The 25412-nt window shown below is 44.6% G+C and overlaps 1 protein-coding gene and 1 long non-coding RNA gene across 14 annotated transcripts in view; both read left to right on the top strand.

Moving 5' to 3' along the window:
* Nucleotides 1–287: 287 nt before the first annotated feature.
* On the top strand, nucleotides 288–8938 carry LOC307220537. 2 transcript variants are annotated; one of them, XR_013840904.1, is made up of 3 exons: nucleotides 288–1112; nucleotides 4737–4861; nucleotides 8767–8938. It is a non-coding gene; the product is annotated as an uncharacterized lncRNA (long non-coding RNA). The 2 variants fall into 2 exon arrangements; XR_013840905.1 differs by lacking the exon at nucleotides 288–1112 and adding an exon at nucleotides 2064–2329 and having other exon boundaries at nucleotides 4731–4861.
* A 7492-nt stretch (nucleotides 8939–16430) lies between these two features.
* The window catches only part of OSBPL6 (oxysterol binding protein like 6), a 106080-nt gene continuing 97098 nt past the window's right edge, over nucleotides 16431–25412 (top strand). For 6 of the 12 annotated variants that reach the window (XM_079977186.1, XM_079977184.1, XM_079977175.1 and 3 more), the window contains exon 1: nucleotides 16431–16839. The gene's annotated coding sequence lies outside the window, so the exon portion shown is untranslated. Of the gene's footprint in view, nucleotides 16840–17144; nucleotides 17380–25412 lie in introns of those variants that run through there. The other 6 variants (XM_079977177.1, XM_079977178.1, XM_079977176.1 and 3 more) reach the window with 2 other exon arrangements.

Genomic DNA, 25412 nt, shown 5'->3' with positions numbered 1-25412 from the left:
TCGGCCAGGACTTCCCGCCTGTAAGGGGGGGGGGGAAATGAGCCGGCGCGCGTTCAACAGTCGGCGGCGGGAGACGGAGCCAAGCTATTGGCTCTCGCTGTAGCCAATCGCGGCTCCTTTCTCTGCTGTCCTCCCCGCCCCTTGGTGTTACGGTTAAAATGCGCGGAGACCGTTTCTGTTTGTTTGACACTCGCGAGAGTAGGGGCTTTATCGCCTCCTCATCGCGAAGGGGCGCTGTGGTGCGTTCGATTTCCCTGCGCCGTGAGCGGCACCGCCGAGATGCGGATGTTGGAGAGCAGCCGTGACAGCTCGATGCCGAGTTTCCGGTTTCCGTCCAAGATGGCGGCGGCGATGTCTGGTCGCCTCCGATGTTGGAAGCAACGGCAGCCGTTTGTCCCTGGCATGAAATAAACGCAAATTCCCCCCCCTCAGGCGACAGTCGCTTGCTTGTGGTGACGGGCAGAGAGGTGTCTGTCAGAAGACAGCTCGTTGAGAGCCAGATTATCTCGCTGCTGGCTAGACTAGCACAGCAAGAGGACTTTCCTCACGGCTGCCCTCAGCTCGCAGGCTTGTCTGGCCATGGAAGCGAGGAAAGGTCTGCGCTTGTTGCCGACCTCTTAAGCCCCTGAAGCGATTCCTACGTTGTTAACTTTCCTGCCCCTTGTCAAAGAAAGGAACTTGCTCCCGTACTCCCAAGACAAAAACACGATTCAATGTGAAATATACTCGGAGTCGAGTGTGGATTTCATGCTCTTTATTCAGCTCACAGAGGTGAGAAGGAATGGAAGTTCCCCCAGAATGTCTGCTTTATATACCTTACTTACACAATGGGCCCCACATGATTGGCTAATTCTGGGATTCTCCTGTGGGCCAATCAGGTTGCGGATTCACTTCCACCTGGAGCTGGATTGGGTGGCTCCTGTGGACCAATCAGACTGCTGCATTCTGGATCCTATTCTAGGACCAACCAGACTGCTATAATTGGATCAGGCTTGCTTTTCTACAAGGCTGCTGAGTCCCCTGCTCTCCTACACAGACAAGCCTCAAAGGTCTATGTCTTGGAAACTGGATTCAATCATTTCATTAGGTGTTTCTGAAAACTTAACTTGGACGTGGAGATCTAGACCTTTATTTCTGTGTGTGTCTGTGTATATATATATATATATATATATATATTAGAAAGGGCTTCCTTCTTTAAAAGGCAAAGTTTTTAATCTGCAAACCCTGCTTAGAACAAATTGCTGGCATCTTGCTACCTTGCTACCTACACAGCATCAGTGAGTATCACTTTGTCACTTACGCAAAATAAGATAAAAGTCTTGTGAAAATGGAAAGTTTCCACATTTTGCATCTATTTAGGACCATATGTAAATGAAAATTTAGCTCCACACTGTTACATTATCCTTGAAATAAAAGCACTGAAGCTTTATTCTTCTGCACTTACGGTCTCATGCTATCTTTACTCCAGCATGGTAGCTATAATGATCGATTCAGTTCACAAGCTGCCCTTTCTCCTTAATCTTTCAATTCAAGCCACAATAAAAAAGAGACTAATTTTAATTAAACCTGGCTTCTCTAATACATAAGGCAGGGGTGGCTAGCCTGTGGCCCTCCAGATGTTTCTGAACTACAATGTCCATCAGCCAATGGCCAGTGATAAACTTCACAACTACCCTTGGTAATGGGAACCTTGGACAAGTCACTTAGCTGACACTACCACAGATTGTGAGGGTAATGGCGGGACCCCTGTTATTGCTGTCTTGAGTTCTTTGAAGGAATATGAGTATTAAAATGTGAGAACTATCCAGTGATATAATGCCTCCAGTTCTTAATTCTCTAGGAAAGATAAAAAATGAGTCAGAAATGGTACAAAAAGGGGCACAGAATTAAACTCAGAATGCAGGGAGCTATGTGATTTAGGCCAAATTAGCTATCACCCATAGTTTCATTCCAACATTAGTCATGTGCAAATCAGACTAGGAGTGGACCACCTTAGGCCCAAGTGCCAAATATGGCCCTCCAGGCCCCTCAGAACTCTACCCAGGCCCCACTCCTTACTGGCCAAGTTTGTAGTCTCCTTGTGTGTGTTTGTGACTAGAATGTGTCCTTGAACTCTGATAATGCCTCTTCATTGCTTAGATGGAGGATGGAAAGGGGTGCGTGAATCTATAGAAACTATCCTGCTGTCAGGCTGCAGAGGATCCAACCCCCACAACAGGTTGCCAGGAACGGATAAGACAAGGAAAAGTCCTTACCAACCGTTTTTCATTCAATAGTCACAGAGAGAGGCTTAGAAATGCAGCCTTTTGGAATAATGGTGTTGCCCTGAGTGAGTCCCCACCCCCACCCTCTCTCATGTGTCATTGCTATAGGTGCCGAAAAGTGCCCTCTGCCTTTGAGCTCTTTGCTCTCCTACTTTCAATGCTCGCCGGGTTCTGGGTTCTGGGGGGCTGGAATGCTTTCTAAAGACACCGTGTCCATCAGTTGTTGCCCCTCTGGCGCTGCTTCTTCTTCCTCCTCCTCTCCCAATATTTCCCAGCTTTCCCCCTCATCTGTCTCTGAGCTGTGATCTCCCTCAAACGCCTGTTGTAATTCTGAATTCTTCTTCTCTGGAAGGGTCAGGCTGGGGAGGTGGTCTCCACCATTCCTCCTCTGCCCAGTCTCTGACACCTGCTGTACAAAGACAGATCCTGCAAGTGTCCCTATTTTCCAGGGACAGTCGCGGATTTACAGAAGGTTTCTGATTTGATCCTGGAATGTCTAGCTTTTCCTTAGGATTTCCCTGTTTTCATCAGATAAATGTTGGAGGGTATGGAGTTATATGACCCCTGAACTAAGGAGATAAGTAACTATATAACCTTTAGAAGACATCTGAAGGCAGCCTTGTATAGGGAAGTTTTTCTTAATGTGTAATGTCCCTATTTTAATTGGAGAAATGTTAGAGGGTATGCAAAGATAAAGTTTACATTCAATGCTCTGCCTACTTTTGCCTCTTGCCCCACCCACCACTGGCCTATGGCCCTCAGAAGGTTGCCCAGAAAGGAATGCAGCCCTCAATCTGAAAAGGGTTTCTTACTCTTGGAATAGACTCATTGAAATCAATGGGCTAAAGTCACATAAGTTTTATTAGTTTTAGTGGGTCTGCTCTGAGTATGACTTAGTTGTGTACCACCCAATGATTCTAAAGTAAAATCTCTTCAGATTATATGCAAGCTGAGTTCTGTGTTGTTAACTTGCTAGTTTCCAAGAAAGTGTGTATGGAAGTTATTGACATGTGTCACCACCTAATAATACTAATAATACTAACAACAACAACAACAACAACAACAATTTTATTATTTGTATTGCACCCATTTGACTGGGTTGCCCCAGCCATTCTGGGTAGCTCCCATGGATTGCAAGAAGATCAAACCTATCCATTCTTAAGGAAATCAGCCCTGAGTGCTCACTGGAAGGACAGATCCTGAAGCTGAGGCTCCAATACTTTGGCCACCTCATGAGAAGAGAAGACTCCCTGGAAAAGACCCTGATACTGGGAAAGATGGAGGGCACAAGAAGAAGGGGACGACAGAGGACGAGATAGTTGGACAGTGTTCTTGAAGCTACCAGCATGAGTTTGACCAAACTGCGGGAGGCAGTGGAAGACAGGAGTGCCTGGCGCGCTCTGGTCCATGGGGCCACGAAGAGTCGGACATGACTAAACGACTAAACAACAACAACAAAGACATCAAACTTTAAAAACTTCCCTAAACAAGGTTGCCTTCAGATGTCTTCTAAAAGTCAAATACAGTAGTTGTTTATTTCCTTGACATCTGATGGGAAGGCTGGTGCAACTACAGAGAAGGCCCTCTGCAAGATGGTGGCAACGTGAAAAAAAATAGTATATTATCTTGTAAATTGTCTTGGCTTGTTTTACACAGGCCAGTGATGTTAGCGTTGTAGCATCCAATAATGATGGTTCTTCTGCACTGGACAAAGGCTTTTCTCTTCTCCCAGACCTTGCAACATATTTTAATGCTAGCTGGTCAGTTTTTAGCTCTTCTCAGCTCTTTTATTAGTAGGTTGTTTCACACAGCTTGTTCTGCTCTTACTGTTTCTGTGGGATTTTAAAAATATTGTATTTGTTTCATATTGCCCTCCATATTTTTTACACACACACACCTGTTTGTTGTATGTCACTAGAGAACACGTATTAAAAGGCGATGAAAAAATGCAAATAATATTTTGAAAGAGAGGAGAACAATTTCACCCCTTACTATGCAAAGCTCTGTTACAATCCAGCAGAGGTCACTGGTGTCCAGGAACTTAATATATAATGTGTACTTCAACAGGGCAAATTAACAATTGTATTTTGGAAAATCCAACATTTTTTGCAGGTAGTTAATGCAATATTTTGCCAGACATGCACGTGTAGATATACTGATATGAACTTTGAGTTTCTTTTGTGGCAGAAGTCTTAGGTGAAATCTACTGCTGGACAAATAGGTTTATTTCTGGGCAGACTACAAATTTAGGTGCTGCTTATCACAGGTTGATGCTCCTCTTCTTCCTCTGTTTTCCACATTTTATTCAGAATTGGGTTACTCAAACTGTTCTCAAATAGAACAATTCTAATTTTAAACTGCAATGTGGGTTTTAAGCCTTTAATAACTTTCCCTCATAACCCTTTTCAGTTCCTGTTTTAGGAGGTGTTAAGCTAATTATGATTATGCAATTTCTTGGCTAAATAGGATAAGGCGGCAGTGATGAGCAACAAAATGTGCAAGAGATGAAGGGATGCCGTCCAAGTAAATAAAAGAAAGGAAAAAGGTGGACAATCAAAGGGAAAATAGAGCATATAAGTATTTTAGAACCCATCTTGGTAAGTAAGTAGTACATACATTAAGAAGATGAAGGACTCAAAATAGGTCAAGGGGGCTTTTTTTTATTACAAAACTACGGTGTGTCATGAATTATCCAAGCTCAAAAAGTGACTCCACTGCACACACAAACCCTCAGAATTACCTTCAGTGACCAGAGTGCTTTATGAGCACAAGACACAAGGTCAACCTATGGTGGCAATGGGTGGGAGGAGGGAACATGTCAGTGTAGATGCGGGCAAACTGGGTGCAGCCGAAATGTAAAAGGGGACTTGGTGAGAGCAGAGGATTCTCAGTAATCACAGCAGTCTATCCTCTGGCAGAATTGAGCAGTGAGCCAGGATCACTGTGTTCCCTTAGCACAGTGGAACAAACAAAATATCTCCTACAGTCAGATATTTTTCTTCCAGGACTTATTTCCTGGACACAAAGAGCATTTGACAGACATGTTTAGAGACGCCGGTCCAGAACAAACGTAGTAACGTAAGGGAGCACCATAAGAACAGGCATACCAAAGCATACAATGGGTGACATCTGTTATCGCAGCTGTTTCCTTCTGTGTCACTTGCTGCAGTAGCAGCCTTGCTCTCTCCTCCTGTCCACAGCCTCTCAGAGAACACTCCTGGGAAGCCGTCACGTTTCAGCCTCCATGAGAGTCGGCCGTTGCACATTTCAATGATACTTCTTTTTCTGGACAGAAGGATTCCTTAAACATTTAATTGTACATGCAAGAGTAAGAGTAGCCATCTGGATTAGGTCAAGGCCCATCTAGTCCAACAGTCTGTTGTCACAGTTGCTAACCACATGCCTGTGGAGAAGTCCACAAGCAGGACATGAGGAAAACAGCCCTCTCCTGACTTGCTGTTCTCAGCAACTGGTATTCAGAGGCATATTGCCTCCAGCAGTGGAGGTAGAACAAAGCCATTGATGACCCTTTACGCCTTGGATTTGTTTATCCTTCTTTTAAAGGCATCCATCACTACCTCTGATGGAAGTGAATTCTATAGTTTACTATGCTCTGTGTGTGTGGGGGGGGGGGAATCTTTTGTCCTGAACCTTTCAACATTCAGTTTCTTTGGATGACTGTTCTCTATCCCCTTTCTCCATACTTATGCACTCTGTATCGTCCCACCTTTTCTCTAAACTAAAAAGTTCCCCAACTTTTCTTCATAGGGGAGATTGCCCCAACCCCTTGCTGAGTGATCAGAACTTACTCAGTGAGACAGAGAGGAAAATGCAGTCTGCACTTGCCTCATAGGGGAGCTGTTCCACCCCCTTGAACGTTTTGGTTGCCCTTCAGTGAACCTCTTCCACCTCTACAGTATCCTTTTGGAGTTGAGGCAACCACAACCATACACAGTATTCCAATTACCACATTTTTCGCTCTATAAGACGCATCTGACCATAAGACGCACCTAGTTTTTAGAGGAGGAAAGGGGGAAAGCCCTGTTTTTTGGGGGGATCAACCCAGTTTTGCAGCTTCTTTTGCAAAGGGGAAAAGTCCCTTCTTTTGAGGATCAGCTCAAAGTTGTTGAGCTTACTTTGCAAAGGGAAAATATTATGTTTTTATGGGGTTCAACTCACAGTTCTGCAGCTTCTTTAGGAAAGGAAAAGGAGCCCTTTTTACAGTTTCCAGAAAGATAATCTAATCAGCCAGTCACATGTCGCTGGGGAAAAAACAGCCTCCATCTGCAGAACATTCAACAATGGAGGCCTGGGCAATGGGCCGGGCCCAGAAAGGGAGCCAGCGATTGACCACACATTCACTCCATAAGACGCACAAACATTTCTCCTTACTTATTAGGAGAAAAAAAGTGCATCATATGGAGCGAAAAATACGGTATGTGAAACCTCAGATTCGTATAATGCCATTATGACATTAGCAGTTTTATTTTCAATTCCTTTCCTAACTATTTGTAGCATGGAAATCACTTTTTCCACAGCTGCTGCACGCTGGGGTGACATCACCATTGAGCTACCCATGATGACCCCCAAGGTCTCATTCCTGGTCAGTCACTTTCAGTTCAGACCCCATGATTTGTCTATGTGAAATTAAGATTACTGGCCCCAGTGTGCATCATTTTACACGTTAAATACATTGCAATTTGCCACTTTACTGCCCATTCACCCGGTTGGCAGAGAGCCTTTTGAAACTCATCGCAATCCCTTGTTTTAACAAACCTGACTGGTGTGGTATCATTGCCAAACTTGGCTTCCTGGCTGTCAAATCATTTGTGAACAAGTTAAAAAAGCAAAGGCCCCTATACTGTTCGTTTGATGCAGTGGCGGTATTAGGGTAGCCTGACTGGTGCAGCCGGGGGTGCTGCAGCAATGCTGTAGAATAGAGCATGAGTGGTGGAGGAGGGTTTGTTGTGAATTTTAGCATCACACAGGGTGCCAGTAAAATCTGAGAGCCCAAAGTCTGCCACAGTTGGGAAGTTCTACGTTCCTCCATTGGGAGAAGTATCCATTTATTCCTGTTCTCCGTTTCCTGTTTCTCAACCAATTACTCATCTATAAGAGGGCATCACTTTGTTGTCCATTATTACTCAACTTAGTCTTTGGTGAGGTAGCAAGGAACTACAGTCATACCTTGGTTCTGGAATGCCTTGCAAGTTGAACATTTTGGCTCCTGAACGCCGCAAATCCGGAAGTGAGTGTTCCGGTTTGCAAATGTTCTTTGGAACCCGAATGTCCAATGCAGCTTACACAGCTTCCGATTGGCTGCAGGAGCTTCCCGCAGCCAATCGGAAGCTGCGCCTTGGGTTCTGAACGTTTTCGAAGTTGAACGGACTTCCGGAACTGATTCCGTTTGACTTCCAAGGTACAACTGTAGCTCCAAATGAACATGGATATAATCCCTGAGGGGAGAAGCTTAGCTGTTTAGCTGCACTGTTTGTCAGTCATCAGAGACAGTTCCGCTGTCCTATTAAAAAAAACAAACTTTTGTCTCTTTTGCTGGAATAAAAGAAATAACATACAAGGTGTTCCCTAACCATGTGATGCAATGAGTGAGGACCCAACTAAGATCACATCCACCCCATATATTTAAAGCCCATGACTTCCCCCAAGGAATCCTGGGAGTTGTAGTTTGTTAAGGCTGTTGGGAATTGTTGCTCTTTAAGGGTAAATAGCAGTTTCCGGGATTCTTTGGGGGAAATCATGTGCTTCAAATGTATGGAGTGTATGCAGCCTTAGTCATACTTGGAGCAGATCCACCGAAATCAGTGGGCTTAATTGAGCCGTGCCTATTAATTTCATAGGTCCACTCTGAAGTATGACTTTGTTGGATACAGCACATCACATCTGAAATTCCTCGCAGGAGGTTATTCCCAGTATTTTCCAGAAATCTACATAAAAACCCCATTGTTAAAAAGCAGAAACCGGAAAGCTGTACCCCCATTCTAAGAGTTAATAACTGCAGCTGAGCGTGGTGCTTAAAAGAAATCTGTTTTCAGGGACAGTGATTCTTTCTTGTCAGATGCTGAGGTTAAAGAAGATTGATAATGCCTTACGCAAGCAATTTACAGCATCCTCCAAGGGTTTCAAAGTATAATCCATTGTATTTTAGCTGTAATTTCACATTCAAAGAAGCTGAAAGTAGTTTTCAAAGTGTGTATTTTTTTTGGGGGGGGGGAGGACCTTCCATTTTACAGTGTCCACTGGCATCCTGTGCATTAAATATACATAGTATTTATCTTGTGATAATCACTGGCCTAAAAGCTGAATTACAGTGTTTATTCTTTGTTGCAATGTGTCTTTTTCTTATTAGAGGCTCTTGAGGAGTCTGTGTAAAGCTAATTGTTCAATGATTATCATGATGAGCAGACACCTTCTACCAGATTTAATATTTTTATGCTTTACTATGTTTTATGGTCACACAATATCATTTTCTCATCTGTAATAGGACCCCAGGTGCTGCCTAGACGTTAAGAAGAATGCTGCATGTTTCATCACTGGCTCTTAAAGAACAGCATTGAGGTCCAAAATGTATGTCCTTAAGGAGATCTTCTAGCAATTAATCCTCTTTCCTCTGACAAGTGTTTATGTGAGATTGCTCTGTTTCCTTTTCTATTTTATCTATCATCTATCTATCATCTATCTATCTATCTATCTATCTATATCTATCTATCTATCTATCTATCTATCTATCTATCTATCTATCTAATCTATCTATCTTTTATCTACCTATTATTATTGGTGCATCAAGTGGTGTGATACTCTATTGGTTCTTTTTCTGCAGGAAGAAGAATGGAGTATTTTTTGGGGGGTGGGGAATTAGTAATGCAAGTGCTTTGCAGTCTGTATCTGCTTAGACAATACAATTGTGGAGTAATAACAGTTCCTGAATTCATTCCATTCTCTGATTAATCCACAGCACTACGGATGAACAAATCTGTCAATTCCTGTTTCTCTCAGTTCCTTGTCATTGCAACCTTAATTTCAGTTCTCCACATTCTGGTGGCAATTTGCATTTTTCAAAATAATCCTCATGGAAATTCATTAGCATTTTTGGGTGAATTTCTCCAAATGTACACATTTTGGTGTGCCATTTCGAAAAACATACTGCATTTTTGTATGTTCTTTTCACCAATTTATGCATTTTATGACTTTAATATAAGTATTTTTGTGCACATCATTTGGTCGGATAACTGCACCCCAGAATCAGAGAACTGTACATTTCACAGTCTAATTGTGTTTTGGTTAACATACTGATGCAGAAAGTACAAATCAGGTAGTTTCTCATCGAAATGCAAACAAAATATACGGTAATTTCTCTCTCAAACCTAGACTGCGTAAATATTCCACTCAAAGTTGATATTAACAAATCCACAACACCTAGCAAGATCAGGGAGTCTTAGCCAGGGATGCTTTAAACTATGCCAGGATTATTGTAAGAGAATGGCATGCACTGTTCCATTGAACAATCACCCTAGGGTGTCAGCAAAGGGATATAACTTTAACTATCTGGCATGTCTTGTTCTGAAGACAGGAAGTCATAATCTCAGGAGAACATCTGTTGGTTAAGAATCTCTTAATCTTTATTTCAGTGTATCTGTTTACAGCTTCTGTAGCTTATATTACACAAGAGACCAAGGTGGAAAGTTTTCACTACTAAGTCTGCAACATTGTGCCTACTGAAAACCTGGAGCACCAAAATTAACTATTTATTCCAAATCAATATATGATTTTCAGGCCTTGTGGTTCTGCAACCCCCCTTTTTCTGCCTATGCTCTTTCCCAGTTTCCCTTTACCTCTGACTCTTCAGTCTAGTTTCCTCATTCATCCGGACTTATCGCTCCTGACCTAGGTTCCATTAGTGTGCTAACCTCCTCCTCTCTTAGGGCCTTTGTGATTCTTTGATGTGGGTCTTTACTGCCCTGTTCTGCTTTGGGATCTCCAAAGTAATTCAACTAACATTGGGATCTCCAAAGTAATTCAACTAATTAGAGACTTTACAGCAGGTGTGAGGAACATTCAGTCCCCAGATGTTGCTGAACTACAACTCCCATCACCTTGGCCATTGGCCATGTTTGCTGGGGCTCATGGGAGTTGTAGTTTAGTGACAACTGAATAGCAACACTTCCCCACCCCTGCCTTGCAGCCTGCCCTAGTCTCCTTTGCGTTTTAGAGTATGGTTACCAGACATCCCCGTTTCTCGGGGACAATCCCTGGATTCACAAATCTGTCCCTGGACAAAATCTGTCCCCAGATTTCATTTAATGTCCCCGGATTTATATTTTAAGTGTTGTAGATTTATTAGTAGGGAATGAATGTTGCGTAATGGGTTCAACGGCACAAGACACATCATATGGGGACTTCCGGTGAGGCAAAATGGTGGGCACCACGGCAGCGAGCAGCTCCTGAAGCCAGCCAAAGCCAACTACGCTATCAGGCTGGCTCCAGGCTGCTGAGACTGCCACTGCCCCCAAGGGGGAACCGGGGATGCCTGGCGCTTCAACTGGGGGAACCACTCTCACACACACACATCCCACGACCCAAATCGAGCCAGGCGCGAGAGTGCCCGGCCAACTGCCCAGCATAGCTCCGGAGCCACATTGGCCCTGTGGAATGCCCTCCCTGCAGATATCAAGGAGATAAACAATTACGCAACCTTTCAAAGACATCTGAAGGCCGCCCTGTATCAGGAAGTTTTTAACGTCTGATGTTATATTATGTTTTTATACAGTATTATGTTGGAAGCCACCCAGAGTGGCTGGGACAACCCAGCCAGATGGGTGGGGAATTAACAACAACAGCCTGTTGTATTTGTTGGTTCTCAACCCTTCAAACCTCCCCCCCCCAACTGTTTTATCTGCCCAATGAAAATCTCGTTACATATTCCCAAATTTATATTGGAAACATGGGAACCTGCCTTTTACTGAGTTACACCTCTGGTTCATTTAGCTAAATATTGTCTACACTGACTGGCAGTTGCTCTCCAGGGTTTTTGACAGAGGTATTTTCCAGCATTATCTGGAGATCCCAGGCCATTGAAATGGGGACCTATTTCATGCAAAACATGTTCTCTGCTTCTAAGCTAGTAGTAGTACTGGTACAGTAACTATATATATGTTTGCGAACAGAAGCTTCGTTTTAACGTACAGTTGTACCTCAGAATCTGTTTCGGAAGTCTGTCCAGCTTCCAAAGCACGGCTTCTGATTGGCTGCAGGAAGCGCCTGCAGCTAATTGGAAGCCGCCAAAGCCCCATCGGATGTTCGGCTTCCAAAAGAACGTTCAAAAACCAGAATACTCACTTCCGGTTTTTTATCATTTGGGAGTTGAAACGTTCAGCTCCCAAGGCGTTCGGAATCCAAGTTACGACTGTATTTTGAATGAGACCATGATCTTACACTTGCACTAAATGGTGAAAAAGCAGCTGGTTTTCACTGCAAAACTTTCATGTCTTTTTAGATTAAAAAGTCACTATTTGCAGCTGCACTAACCTTTGTCATGCTTGCATTTTAAAACTGGGTTACTAAGCATTTCCCCCTTCTTGTGTGTTGCTTGTACTTGTCATTCTCTGCCGCATTAATGACAGCTGCACAAGCTGTTGTTAGGGTTCGCTTGTCTTGTTCTCCTAACCCTGCGAAATGTAATTGCTTTTGATTGGCTTGTCAGGTCGGTGGCATGCAAGTCATATAGCATAAGATCTTTTTTTAGTTTGCCACTAAATAGCCTGTGCTTTCAGGGGTAGCTTACAGGGCTAAGGCATCGTGTAATCACTGCTTTCTAAAATTAGGCAAATAATAAATAATATGAAGTTTAACTTGCAAATGACATTCAGGGATATGCCAAATGCTGAAGTCTAAATACTATGGCTGGCATAACTACAATATATGTGGACTGACGGAATAATAAAATGGGAGTGAGAGTCAAAAAATTAGTTGCATCAGTGTGCAGTAACTTTCAGTTGTGCAATGGGGGCTCCTGCCCGCCCCTCTCCTAAGCAGCCCCCCCCCGCCCCACTTGGCTCTGAGTGGGGCAGGGAGAATCCCCAGAATTGCGCACAGGTGAAGGAGGTGAAGGAGAGTGGAGACTGTTCTGCCTGGCAAGCCAAAATTCAAAATGATGTCAAATTCTTCCCGGGGAGTTTGCAAGACATGGAAGGGGAAACAGACGAAAGATTGGGTATGGAGCAACAAGATTTGCTGCTAGGGGCCACTGCAGATGTCTTTTTCATTGCACATTAATTATGATTTGTGCTCATGATGCTATTAGGATAGCCATATGTGATCCTGCTTTCCAAACTATTTGTACTGGCAAAATAGTTTTGGGGTGATCATATTGCTTCATTCCCAATTGGTTGCATATCTCATAACTTCCTGTGACATTTCATACCAATGTCAACCAGTTTGCATAGAACATGTATTACTTAATGAATGGTATGCATTAATTCTAAGAAAGCTACCTGCATTTCCCACAGTCCTTGGTTTCTGCACTTCCAGTTTTGCGTGACTACCCTCAATCAATAGTGCAGGAAGAAGAGAAGCCCTAAGGCCATGACAGCACCAGCTGTTTCCCCTGGGCTATGTCCCAGAACATGCCAGGAGCCATTGGCAACATCTTGCATTCTCAAATGCTGGAATTTCCAAAGCCAGCATTTTGTGCGTTCTTGTTCTGATGTAAGACCGGTACAGTGAAGGTGCATGTTGCTGACTCTGATAAGTGAAATTGGAGAAGAACCTTCAGTATTCAAGTACCTTGGAAATCGAACAGAATCCCTTCCATAACTCTGTTCAACTTCCAAAACGTTCAACTTCCAAAGCGCGGCTTCTGATTGGCTGTAGGAAGCTATTGCAGCCAATTGGAAGCCGCGGAAGCCCCGTCGGATGTTTGGCTTCCGAAAGAACTTATGGTTTTCCATCGTTCGGGAGCTGAAACATTCGACTCCCAAGGTGTTCGGGAGCAGAGGTATGACTGTATATGTTTGATATACTAGGCAAACCACCTTGAGAAAGTTACTGGTATTTCAGATGCAGATGGCCGATATAATGGTTGGCCAGCTCTGATTTACCGTCCCTCTAGAATGTGTGATGTAGTTGTCTTGCCAGTGTCATCTGACAATCTCCTGCCAAACGTAAGAGTGCCCTACAGTCTTCTCCTGCATGATGCACACTCTTTGATTATTACTGCTCTCTAATTGTGTTATCCTCTAGATCTGTATAGTCTTATTAACTGTATATGCAAGATGCTGTTGCAATGCAGGTCGTTTGGAAGTGTTTGCTTTGTCAAAATGCCTCCCACCAGAGCTGTTTAACCAAGTACGAAGGAGCATAGGATGAGCATCAGGTTATCAATATTAAGCTTCCAGCTATTCTGCATTGATTCCCTTCTCTCCCCACCTCCCCTTTTCTGGCGTACTGTTCAATCCTCTTCACAATTTCCCTGGCTATGGAACTAGTACCACCTGAGGTCTGATCCTGATGTGGCATTTCTTTGTCCATGTATCTGTGGGCATTCCCCAGTACTGAAGTGCCAAATTACAGCACATGAAATTCACAGCATCTTAAACCCCAACCTGTTGCTCTTCTCAAGGTTGGTAGGTCAAGGCTTTCCAATATGGTTGCTTTTATGGAGATTGCTTATATTCATTTCATGTTTGTGGAGAGCAAAAATACAAGCATGCCTTTGTATTGCTTTCACAATGGTTGGTTCAGCTCTGGAAGCCATGCCTCCAAAAGTCAGATTGGTGGCTAACCTTCTAGCTTGTGGTATCTTGACTTTGGAATGTTCCTCTGCCATACTCTTCCAGTGTCACGACTTGGGTGGTAGGCGAAAACATTTTGATTATTTTGACTCCTAGTTCACCATGATGCTAACGCTTTACTTTTAAATGGGCTTTTGTTGTTGATTTCATTTACCTTCTTTTTCATAAGCCCTCTCGGGGCCTTTTTCCCCAGCCGGAATTCACTGGAACTGAGTTCCAGCATCTCTCAGATGGGTGCCTTTGCCATCAAAAGAGTACAAGGGAGGCGTTCATGGTGAGTTCCGGCATATCTTTTTCTAGAAAAATAGCATTGACCAACTACATTTTGTGGGGCTCAGGAGTCCCGTTACGGCAGCCACTCACCCCTTTTTGAACACCCTTGCTTAGGGAGTGTTCCCTCAGCGTCTTCTCTTCTCCCCTCTCCTTGGGAATCCTCAGGGCAGCCGCAACTGCCACCCCAGGTCTCTGAGCTGCCCCCCCCCACGGCCCCAGAGAGAGGTGCCTCCTCACACTGCCCCACAGGGGCTTGGGGAGCACTCCCTGGCCAGCCCCAGAGGCACCATTTCCCTGGGGAGCTTGTAGCCAGGGCTGCTGCGACAAACAGCTGTGTAAGCCTTTGGGAGGCAGAGACGTGAGAGGGCATCAGAAGAGGAAGGGAAGGAAAGAGGGATAGAGGCCAGTGTTGCCTGCGGCACCCCTGACCATCATTCAAGGCACCCCAGGGTGCCACAGCACACTGGTTGAAAACCACTGGTATATACTCCTCCCCTAGCCTCCTCCCCCTGCACCATGCATATAACCTCCAAGTACAGATAGATGAATCTGTCAATTTCCATTTCTCTCATTTTTAAAGAAATATTAGATTTAGTTCCTGCGGTTTATGGTTTCGTTTTAAAATCTTCATGAAAATTTATATCTTGGTGCAAATTTCTCTTAACATATATTTTGTTGTATGCGGTTTGCCTAAGAAACAATGTCTTTTTGGCAAGCAATTTCCCTTAACATAATGTATTTGTGTTACTGACATATGCATTTTTATGAACGTATACTTCCCCCAAAACATGTATTTTGGTTGCATTTTGTTGCAAACCACTCCAATCTCCGAAGTGATGCGAGATTCCAGGGAAATAAAATGCTCACCCAGCAAGGGTATAGCCAGGATTTTTGATTGGGGGGTGGGACACAAAGTTGTTGAGATTATTTTTGGCTGACGTCCTTTAAAAATGCACATTTCCTTTAAAATGTAAAGGCTTTTGTTGGGGGGGGGAGCAGAACCTTAGTTTGTTAAATGTTTGTATTGCTTTTTGAGGATTTGGGGGGGGGCAGCTGCCCCTCCCTTGGCTACGCCTATGTCACCCAGGGTTTGTATTTCCCTCTGGGAATGAGGCACAACACAGATTGTGGTGTCTTTAGGATATATGGTTTATTGACATATATATACGACCTGAGCCTGTGACAGAGGGGTTGGAATCCGAACAGACATCGGCCATGGTGACGTGTCTCTCTCCAGCTCTCTGCCTTTAGCAGCCTGCAACCTTTCCCCCTCTAGGTCACAAAACCTAAAACTCCGCCAACCCTTAAGCTGAACTTGAAACTCTGCCTTAGTGCCTTTGTCTTCTGAGTTGAAGGAGGAGCCCTCCCATTTTGCAGTCTGGCACAAAGCGCCCCCCCCCCCCCTTTTTGGCTTTCCTAATGGCTCATCACCTTCCTTTTGTTCCCCTACTGGTCCATCAGGAAACCCGCCTGGCTTATATTTTAACATTTGCTGAATCCAGGGGTCCAGTGTCCCGCCTCCAGAAACTCCTAACACAAGGGAGTCTGAAACTCCTAACACGGGGGGGGGGGTTGTCTGGCACCCACAAACTCCTAACAACATTATTTGGTTGCATCTCAAAATATGAAGGGAGAGTGTTGTTTTGGTGATTTGGAGAAATGGGCAGCTTCTAACTTGGAACGCAGGCCGAAAATCGAATTTCTCCTCCACTCTCCCCCCCCCCCGCCCCGCTCCCCGCAGCCACCTGCTTCCGCTGGCAAATATAAACATGCCCCTATGCTTGCATGTAGGTGTGCATGCAGATTTCACATTCATACGTGCGTCACGCAGTCTTCCGAAAAGGGTTCCCTCCACCGCTTCCCTTCCAAAGACTTGAGCTGATTCGCGGAGGGGGGGCGGAGAGAGAAGACGCAGCCCCCTCGCCAAGCGAGCAGCGGGCGCCGCGGGGGCCTCGGCTGGCATTTCTCGGCGGCGCGTGCCGGGTCTCCAGCCTGAGGCGAAGTGAGAGGAAAGCGCGGGGGGCTGGACGGAGCAGGGCGGGCGGGCGGGCGAGCGGGCGGGCGGGCGGGCACTTGGGTGGGTGGGTTGCCCCCGCCGCCGCCGCCGCCCTTCTGCTCTCCAGTCCGCGCTGCTGCCTCTTCCAAGCTGGGCGGGAGGATGACTTGGCACTGACTCCCGCTCCGGCTGGCTCCACGCGTCCGGGTCTTGGCACAGGCCAGCCTGCTCCGTGCGGAGAGGGGCGGGAGTCGTCGAGGCTGAGGGCGGGCGGGCGAGCGAGGCTGCACGGAGGAGGAGGAGGAGGAGGAGGGGGACCCCCTCCAGCCGCCCGCAGCAGGAGCAGCTCCTTCTCCAGCGAGGAGGGAGAGCCGACGACGCCACACGCGTTCCCTTGGCAGGAGGAGCGCGCCGCTCTCCATGCGCCCTCATCCATCTCCAAGCGCCCGCATCCTCCTGCTGCAGCGGCCCGAGCGCGCGCCTTTTGCGCCCAGCCCAGGTAAGGTGCTGCTCCCTTCCTCTCCTTCTCGCCCGGGCTGGCAGCGGCGTAACGCCGGGGGTTGCCTTTGTGCCCTGCTCCCTCCGCGTCGGAGGGGATTTCGCAGGCCGGGAGCGGCGGTGGGTCGGCGGAGGAGGATGGAGCCTCCCCGCTCTTCCCCCCCCCCCCACACGCCCCGCTGCCAGCCTCTTGGACAGACCCCGAGGGCCCCTAACGGACGCGTGCCACGCAGGAGCGGCACGTCGCCGCCGCCGCCGCCGCCGCCGCAGAGCCGGCGAGGAGCCCGCCAAGTTGCCCGTGTCAGCTTCGCGCCGCATCACATGCTGCGAGCGATGCGTTGGCGCGGGGAGACAATGGCTGCGTGCGCTGGGACGAAACTGCGCGCAGGGCCGGAGAACTGGTCTCTGTCTGGCCGCCTCTCCGGGTGGGATAGATAAAGCAGAGAGCTAGGCATACAGGCACGCGCAGGCCTCTCTCTCTCTCTGCCTGCACCCACCCACCAACTGGGACTCGGCCAGACAGGCATAGGAAGAGGAGCAGGTCTATATTCGTGGGCACACTCTCCAGTGACTTGGATTGTGCAGGTGCGCGCACACGGGAAGATGCACATGCTTGCATGTCCCCCGTCCCCCCCGCTCACGACCTTAAATGCCCATTGGGGCAAGTCTGCCTTTTCAAACTAGAGTGGTAAAAGGCACTCTGGAAAAGATGCTGCGTTGTTTTATTTTAGAGGGGAGTTGTTGCCTTAACAGGGTTGTTATCCCTGCATTTCTTAGCTGGCACACGAATGGATGATAATACTAATACAGAAGGGATTTCTCCCCCCCCCCCCCCCCCGCCGCCGTCTCTTTCCTTTCCTTTGCAGTCAAGATGTGTGTTTCCTGCATAGCGGGAGCATTTTCTCTGCATTAACGATGTCATCAGAAAAGCTGGGCCTGGGATGCGATACCTTCCTCGTATCATGATAAAAGAAGCTGCGTGTGCATGCTTAAAAAGTTGTAATCCGATGCTGATACTGTGCTGTAATAAACCTCCAGATGAAGCTTAAACACCCAGAACTGGCGTGGGGGCATGATGTTATATAACATAATTCGGTAGCAATGAAGTAAAACCGTTTTGAAAGCTCAGTTTGCTTATTTCGCCTTGTAAGAGAAATTGAGACATTCTCCTCATTGCAAAAGTACAATTTCACATCTGTGCTTAATTAATTGCTCCTGCATGTTGGAGAAGACGAGCTTTAAAATTTTGATTGAAAAGTTGGCACACTAAACCGTCACCTTTCTTTTTTTCTCAGCTAGGTTTCTTAGATGAATTGTGTTTTAATTTTAGTTTGCTCAAGATGCTGTGAAACATTTGTTTATCCTTGCTGTTATTTAAAGCTCTTTGGGAAAGACTGCTTTGACAGGCTCACCCTTTCTAATGCGCAATGTTATAATCTTTAAGGCTTCCCATCTCTTTAATTTCATTTGACAATCAAATTGTTGTGAGGCTGCCTAACACTGTGGGTGTTCTTGTTGACTAATAAAAAGCCTTTCACCATCAGGAAATAAAGCCAGAACACCTCATTTGTATTTCTTGTAGTGAAACACATTTCCAAGGTCGAACACCAACCTGCAGTGTAACTTGAATTTAACAATCTGTCATCTGTCAGGAAATGTGCCTGAGCCTCTTTAGAAGGTTGTGCACTCATTCCTGCTTGGAAATAATTAAATAAATAGCTTCTCTTTCACATTATAATTTCTAATGTACTAACAATGAGTCACAAGTGCAAGAAACCAGTTAATGTGTCCACCAATAAAATTTTCAGTAGCTGCTGAGCCCTGGTGGCACTAGCTTCTCATTATATGATTGATAGTTAGTTCATAATCTTGGGAACACCTAAATCTTAACTGGATGTCACTGGCTCAGAGATTTGAGCAGGGTTTCCCCCCGCTTCCATGGCATAATCTCTTGGGACTGGATATCATTCTCTTATGTAACAACCATCCTTCACTCGTATATCCATGCCTACCTTAATTTGATTGTAGTTTGTCCACATGATATGACCTTGTCTTTTAGAGGCTGCTGAGGAACTGCAAAGAAACAGGATAGGATAAAACGATGTAGCCTGAAGTTTGTTGTATTCAGTGATAGAATTAGCCAGGTGCATTTTGCACCTAGCCATCGGCCACATGCAACCAACTGAAGATGCCTGGGCACCAGGATGGCGCCTGACATCTCCAACATCTGGACATGCATGCCTGCGGATCATCGGATCTTGTCTTTTTTAACACACCAGCAACACATCCTGTATAATTCTATCCGTTATATTTTATCTGCACCATCAGAATGAATTTCAGGAACCAAAATGCTTTTTCTGTGCAGCCTGAGCAGGAGCGGTGAACAACGTTATAGTTTTAATTGTTGTAGCTTGTTTTCACTTAACTCCACCCCACTGCCCTGTTCACAGTTGTGAAGAATATTCTTATGTTATGAATGGTCTGTGTCCACATTAAGGGGAAAAGAAAGTAGGAATAGGCCAATATATATGTAGACTGTCCCTGGATCAAGTGACTTTTCTTCTTTTAATTTCTCAGAATTCTTAACCTAGCTCAAGGTTGTCATCAGAACTAGCCAGATGTTTAACTGATAATCAGTCAAAGTCAGTCCATCGTTTGAAGAAGAAGAAAAAGACTTGTTAGAGCTGTCTTGCCCCAAAATGGCAGCAAGACATTCCATTTTGGCAACTGTCACCTTGGTTTAAGGAGCTGTTTGGCACCTCTTTTATGTATCTGAATTTCTAACGCTGGTTGTATTTCAGGATAAATTGATGTGCTTTCATTGTCATGTTGCATTGCCTAGTTGCCTGGATGTATAGCTCATTAGAACTAACTTAGTTGGTCTTTAAGGTGCTACTGGAAGGAATTTTTTTATTTTGTTTTAATTCAATGTAAGTTAGACCAAATATTTATGTTTCCAATGCAGTTCCTTTTCAAAACACACACACACACACACACACACACACACACAGTATGAGTTACCCACTTAAGTCACTCATTTGCCTCAGTTCTATTTGAAGTTGGCTTCAGTTTGCAGTTTCCTGAGGTCTTACTCAAAGAAAGCTTTTTTTTTAACCTTCCCCCCCCCACAATGGTGAAAAGTTTTGTTATGCCAAATGCTACCCTCTAAACAAGTAGCAACCTTGACAAAAAAGTATTGAATGACGGACGAACTGAAATGTAGCCCTGTGTAGAATTCAGTCGGGCAATCTAATATGAAGGACAACATTTATTAAGCTGAATTAACTGCAGGACTGATCTTGAGGTGGAATGAAATTAAAATACAAATTAAAAATAAAATCCTTTCACTTTATTGGATGAATGGCTGCCATTTCAGAATTATGTACTGGCAATGTCCAACCCATGTGGAATAACTTATGAATTGTGTATATCCTTCTTTTTCTCAGGAGGGCTAATGTGCTGGCTTGGATCCTGTTTTCTAAGCCGAGTTCAACTTAGAGAATGTGGCTTTCCCCTTTTCTGCTGCAGCCTCTTGTATGTACCCCAAAACTGCTTCTTCAGCATGGGGGACCATCAAGGCTTGCAGCAGAAAGGAAAGATCCGTGATTTTTAATTTTTTATTATTTTAACCTGGTGATAGTGTCTCCTACTTGCACAATGATGCCTTTGGATTCCACCTGTTGTGATTCAGACTTCCTGTTGTAAGAGAGGAGGAATCATTTGCTAATGCACAACATAAGTTGCACAATATTTTGGGTTGTATTCTATGATGCACTCTCAGGTGCTGGTGACCTCTGTCGGGCTTGTTTGTTTGTTTATTCATTTGTTTCATTGTATTTCTATCCCACCTTTTCCCTCCATGGAGCTTAAGGAGGCGTACATACATGGTTCCTCTCCCTCAGTTAACCCTCACAACAACCCTGTGAGGTAGGTTAGGCTGAGAGGCAGTGACTGGCTGGAGGTCACCCAGGGAACTTAATGACCAAGTGCGACTTTGAACCCTTAGGTCTCCCAGGTGTTAGTCCAGCGCTTGAACCACTATGTGAACTAAGAATATAATGGCCTCCTCCATAGTGTTATGGATTGTAAGCTTTCTATGCAGAAGAAAAAAATGGCAGCAGTGATCAGCTTTGTTTCTTACTCTACCCGTCCCTTTCTACCTTATTCTGAAAAGGCCCACAAACCCTGCCTCTGCCTTGTGCAGCCTTCCTGTGAACGAGCGCTCAGGCTTATTTTGCCACTAGGGATATCCGTGGGAGAAGGAGGCCAAAATATAAATGCCTACCTTTTGGCGAGTAAGGACAGGATTAACTCCGGCTTGGCTTTGCCATGGAACATGGAAGACAGAGCTTGTTACACAAGTGGATAGCTCAGTTGGTTAGCAGTCAGTGGATAGCTCAGAGCATGGTGCTGATAATGCCAAGGTTGCAGGTTTGATCCCCATATAGGACAACTGCATTTTCCTGCATTGCAAGGAGTTGGACTAGAGATGACCCTCACTTGGAACAAGAATGCAATCAGTTGAAGGGAATAAGCAGGAAAAAATTAAGATATTTGGAGAGAAGCAGAAGTACAGTACAACCATAAAGAGCAGGAAATATTGAATTATTTTATGGATGCGACCATAACATTATGGCAATTGGATCAGTATTTTGAAGGCTTTCCTATTTAAACAGTAGCAAGCTCTTGTCTGAGCAATTTAGTTGACCTGATTCACATATAAGATTAAGCCAAACCATAGCTCAATGTGAACAAGCAAACGTGGATTCCCAGAGAAAGAGATGGTGGCTGCTTTGTTTCTCCCTGGCTGCTTTGCTGCTGTGATGCACTGAACTAAGTCATGGGGTGACTTAGCATGTTGTCTGGAACTGGGAATGTGGCGTAGTTCTCTTCAGACAAATCACAAGCTGTAAATCATAAGACAACAGCTCCTGGTGGTTCTGGAGAGATATAAATCACAAGCCTGGATTCGGATGACATTACTTGGCTCAGTGTAGGGCAGTGGCAAAATGACTGGGGGTGGGGGAGGTAAATGGCCACAATCCATTACATGTAAACAAGAGGGTTATGTGTGCCAGCTGTTCAGAGTGCTTAGGGCCTGATTCTGAAACTTTTGAAAACAGACTTCTTACTCAGTCACTTACCAAAACTGTCAGTGCAACCCAATGCTCATCTACTACTTAATAAGACCCACTGAGTTTAACAAGTCTTCTTTCCGGATGAGTGTTTAGGATTTCAGTCTTTGTGAACAGATTGTACAGCTCTTCCGCTGACAGGGTTCTCGAGGTGAATCCCACCCAAAGTGATTTATAGGACCACAGTTGTCTTATCTTATGGGTGGTTCTGAAGGTGAGCCAACAGAATCCTATCATAATTTAAAAATCAGGCAATAATATTGCTAGAAAATGGTTCTGCCGACTGTCTTGAAACTTGGCAGCGTAGAAGAGACAGTTCTGAGGACGGTCCATGCCAATTTTATGTCAGAAAGGATAAGAAGTAGCTTATTTTGATCGAGTTGCCTGTTTGAGTAGAAGCTTCACCAAGCTTACAATCACTGTGCTGTTTTCCTTCCATAGACTTTGCTGGGCTGGCTTTGGACTTGAGCCCTGCACTTAACAAGGAAGCTTGCATGAACATCAAAAGTCCTTACCATGTTAAATCGAAAGGTTTTTTTTTTGTTAAATGAATGTTAAATTGTGTACTTCCCAGCCCATACTCCTAGGCCAGGGCCAGATTTGATGAAGTAAACGTGCATGAGGGCCGACCAAAGTTGTTGAGCTTTTTTTTAGGATTTGACAGCAATAAATAAACTGCCACAGGATTAGGCCCCCAAAACGGACTTTGGACATGCCTGTCCTAGGCTTTAAATTGTACTGGATCTCTGTTGTCAAGATTGTTCAGTTTTCTTATAAGTTGTTCTTATGCCATAACTAGAGACTTGTTTGTTTGCAACTTCACAAACCATAGTTTTCTGAACGGAAGAGCGCTTTTGTAACTACTGAAGCCCTGCCCTGTGCATGACCAGCAGCACAAATGGAGGTACTTTTACATCATACATAGGGTGAGATTTGAGAAGTGAGGATGGTGGTCTGCTTCTGACTGCTGCTACTATTGATTAATAGGTACTGCTGTGGTGGGAAGGTAAACAGCGTTTCCATGTGCTTTAGCACTCATCACGGTGTCCCGTGCATCAGAAGTGATTTAGTCATGCTGGCCACATGACCTGGAAAAGCTGTGAGTGGACAAATGCCGGCTCCCTTGGCCTGAAAGCAGAGATGAGTGCAGTATCCCATGGTTGAATTCCACTGGACTTAACTGTCCAGGGGTCCTTTACCTTTACCTTACTATTGCAATCAATATATCATAGCAATACTTGGTTTATAGCACATTGTGTTTACATCACGTTGCTTGTGGCATTGATGCATTGCAGCAGTAATAATGCAAGTTCCATTAGTTAAAAGTTAGCTACTTTGAGTGCAGGATGATTTCCAGTGACATTTCACTACACTTCAGTGGTGGCATCCAGAAAGATGAATGAACCTGAGACGGGCTAATCTAAATATATATGTATGCATAAACTTTGTTAAATTTTGACTATGGAGACCTAGTCTGTTACTCATTGAAGCATTTAACTCCAGCTATTTGTGGGGTCTTTTACCATCTTTGTTACCTAAAAGTAAAAATTATCCATATTTGTTAGCATGTAAATCATATTTTTGAGAAGTAACCTTGATTAATACAATCAACAGCTTTATTACCTTTAAACTAGTGTATTCAGATAATTTGATTGTTAACTGAATGCTACACTTGAGCATATCCTGGTGCGGTACATTTAATCTTTTGTCTGCAGAGACAAAAAGTGTCGTCCTGCTGAGAAATAAACGTAATTGAATAATAATTGAAATGTGTACAGTTAACAGCTCTTCTGTAAGGACAGAACATCTATTGTTGAGGGCAACATTCCATCAATGTGAGATGAAAGAATGAGTTTAGTGGAGAACCACCGCCCCGCCCCCGCCCCCCTTGCTTACCGTTGAGTTTTGTCTCTTTCACAATCTCTTTGTTGGAGCACTCCTTATCTGTTCGCTACCAATTTTGTGAGGGCAATTAAACAATTTCAGTGCTATTCAGAATAGCACTGAGCCCAAGCAAGGTGGCTAGTAACTGGCATCTAATATTACAGTGACTGAAATGACAGTATTTACTTGTGCTTTGGCCTGAATTTTATTAGTTTATGAATGGCCTGAGTTTCATTAGTTTATGAATTCCTGGTCTTTTGTATTTGCCACCAGCATGTGGCATTGAAACTATCTCACAGTAGTAGAACCAATTTCCTTCCATTTCACAACTTCTTCTTCTTCTTCTTTAAAAAAACAACAACCCTTTCTTTAATATTAAGTAATTATTACTTAATAGAACACTCCTAGCAATTAAGTTTGACTGAGCATTACCACCTCTCAAGCTGGACAGTAACTTTAATAGAGCCAACCACAAATGCCGTAAAATAGTGCCCAAACTTTTGAGCGTTCTCATCAGGTTGGAAGTTAAGAGGGGGCTGGTGAGAGTAAAAATTGGGTTGCTGTTGAAGACCAAAAACCTGTATTTATTAGTAGTTTTAATGTAGACTGTACATAATTTTATTAGCACCGAAACCAGAGCAGCGCATGGAAACACAGTTTACCTTCCTGCCGGAGCGGTACATATTTATCTACTTGCATTTTTTGGCATGCTTTCGAACTGCTAGGTTGGCAGGAGCTGGTACCGAGCAACGGCAGCTCACCCCATCATGGGGATTCAAACTACCGACCTTCTGATCGGCAAGCCCAAGAGGCTCAGTGGTTTAGACCACAGCACCACCTAGACTGATTAGGCATACCACAGATCTTCAGTCTGCTCATGCCCCGAGTTTCATCTTCAGATAAGTAGCAGATTGGGTATTGTCCACTTCTATAAATTGTTTTCAAAATGGCCATTGGAACATATATTAGGCTTGCCCATTTTCCGTGCCAAAATCTTGACTTTTATGTCCGAATTCATCATTAATTTTCTTTCCCCCATGTTGCTTTGTAGAAGTAGGAGCTTGGTCTAATTAGAAGGACCACCCTTCACAGACTACATTATTGTAAAACACAACAGTGTAAACAAACTGAGAAAACAGAACACATCTTGTTATTAGGCGCCATAGTAGGTGGAGTGTTTTAAAACAGAGCCAGTATTTTCCAAGTAGTTATTTTAAGGTGGGAATTGTGGTGGTGGTATGTGTGTGGCCTCAGCTGGGAGTTGAATTGGAGCATATACCTGCATCCTTCCTTATTCCTACTGTTTTTTGGGTCCAGGCAGAGCCTTCACCCCATGCAGGGCTGCATCTTCCTTGATGTCTCTCTCCCCCCCCCCAAGTGGTTTTTCATTTCTTTCTCGCTTGTGTATACCCAAACTAGTATCCAGTGCTTTTCCCCTAGCACAATATATTGAGCAGAGTCTTGGTTCATGTTACTGCTAACACTAGTTTATTACACAGATCCAGATTTACAGAAGCCGTCCTGGTTTCTGGTTGATCCCGGAATATTCCACTTT

Source organism: Podarcis cretensis (assembly GCF_951804945.1).
Source record: "Podarcis cretensis genome assembly, chromosome: 1".
In the NCBI taxonomy this organism is placed as follows: Eukaryota; Metazoa; Chordata; class Lepidosauria; order Squamata; family Lacertidae; genus Podarcis; species Podarcis cretensis.
The sequence above is the reverse complement of the archived record's forward strand: the minus strand, read 5'-3'. Positions and strand labels throughout refer to the sequence as shown.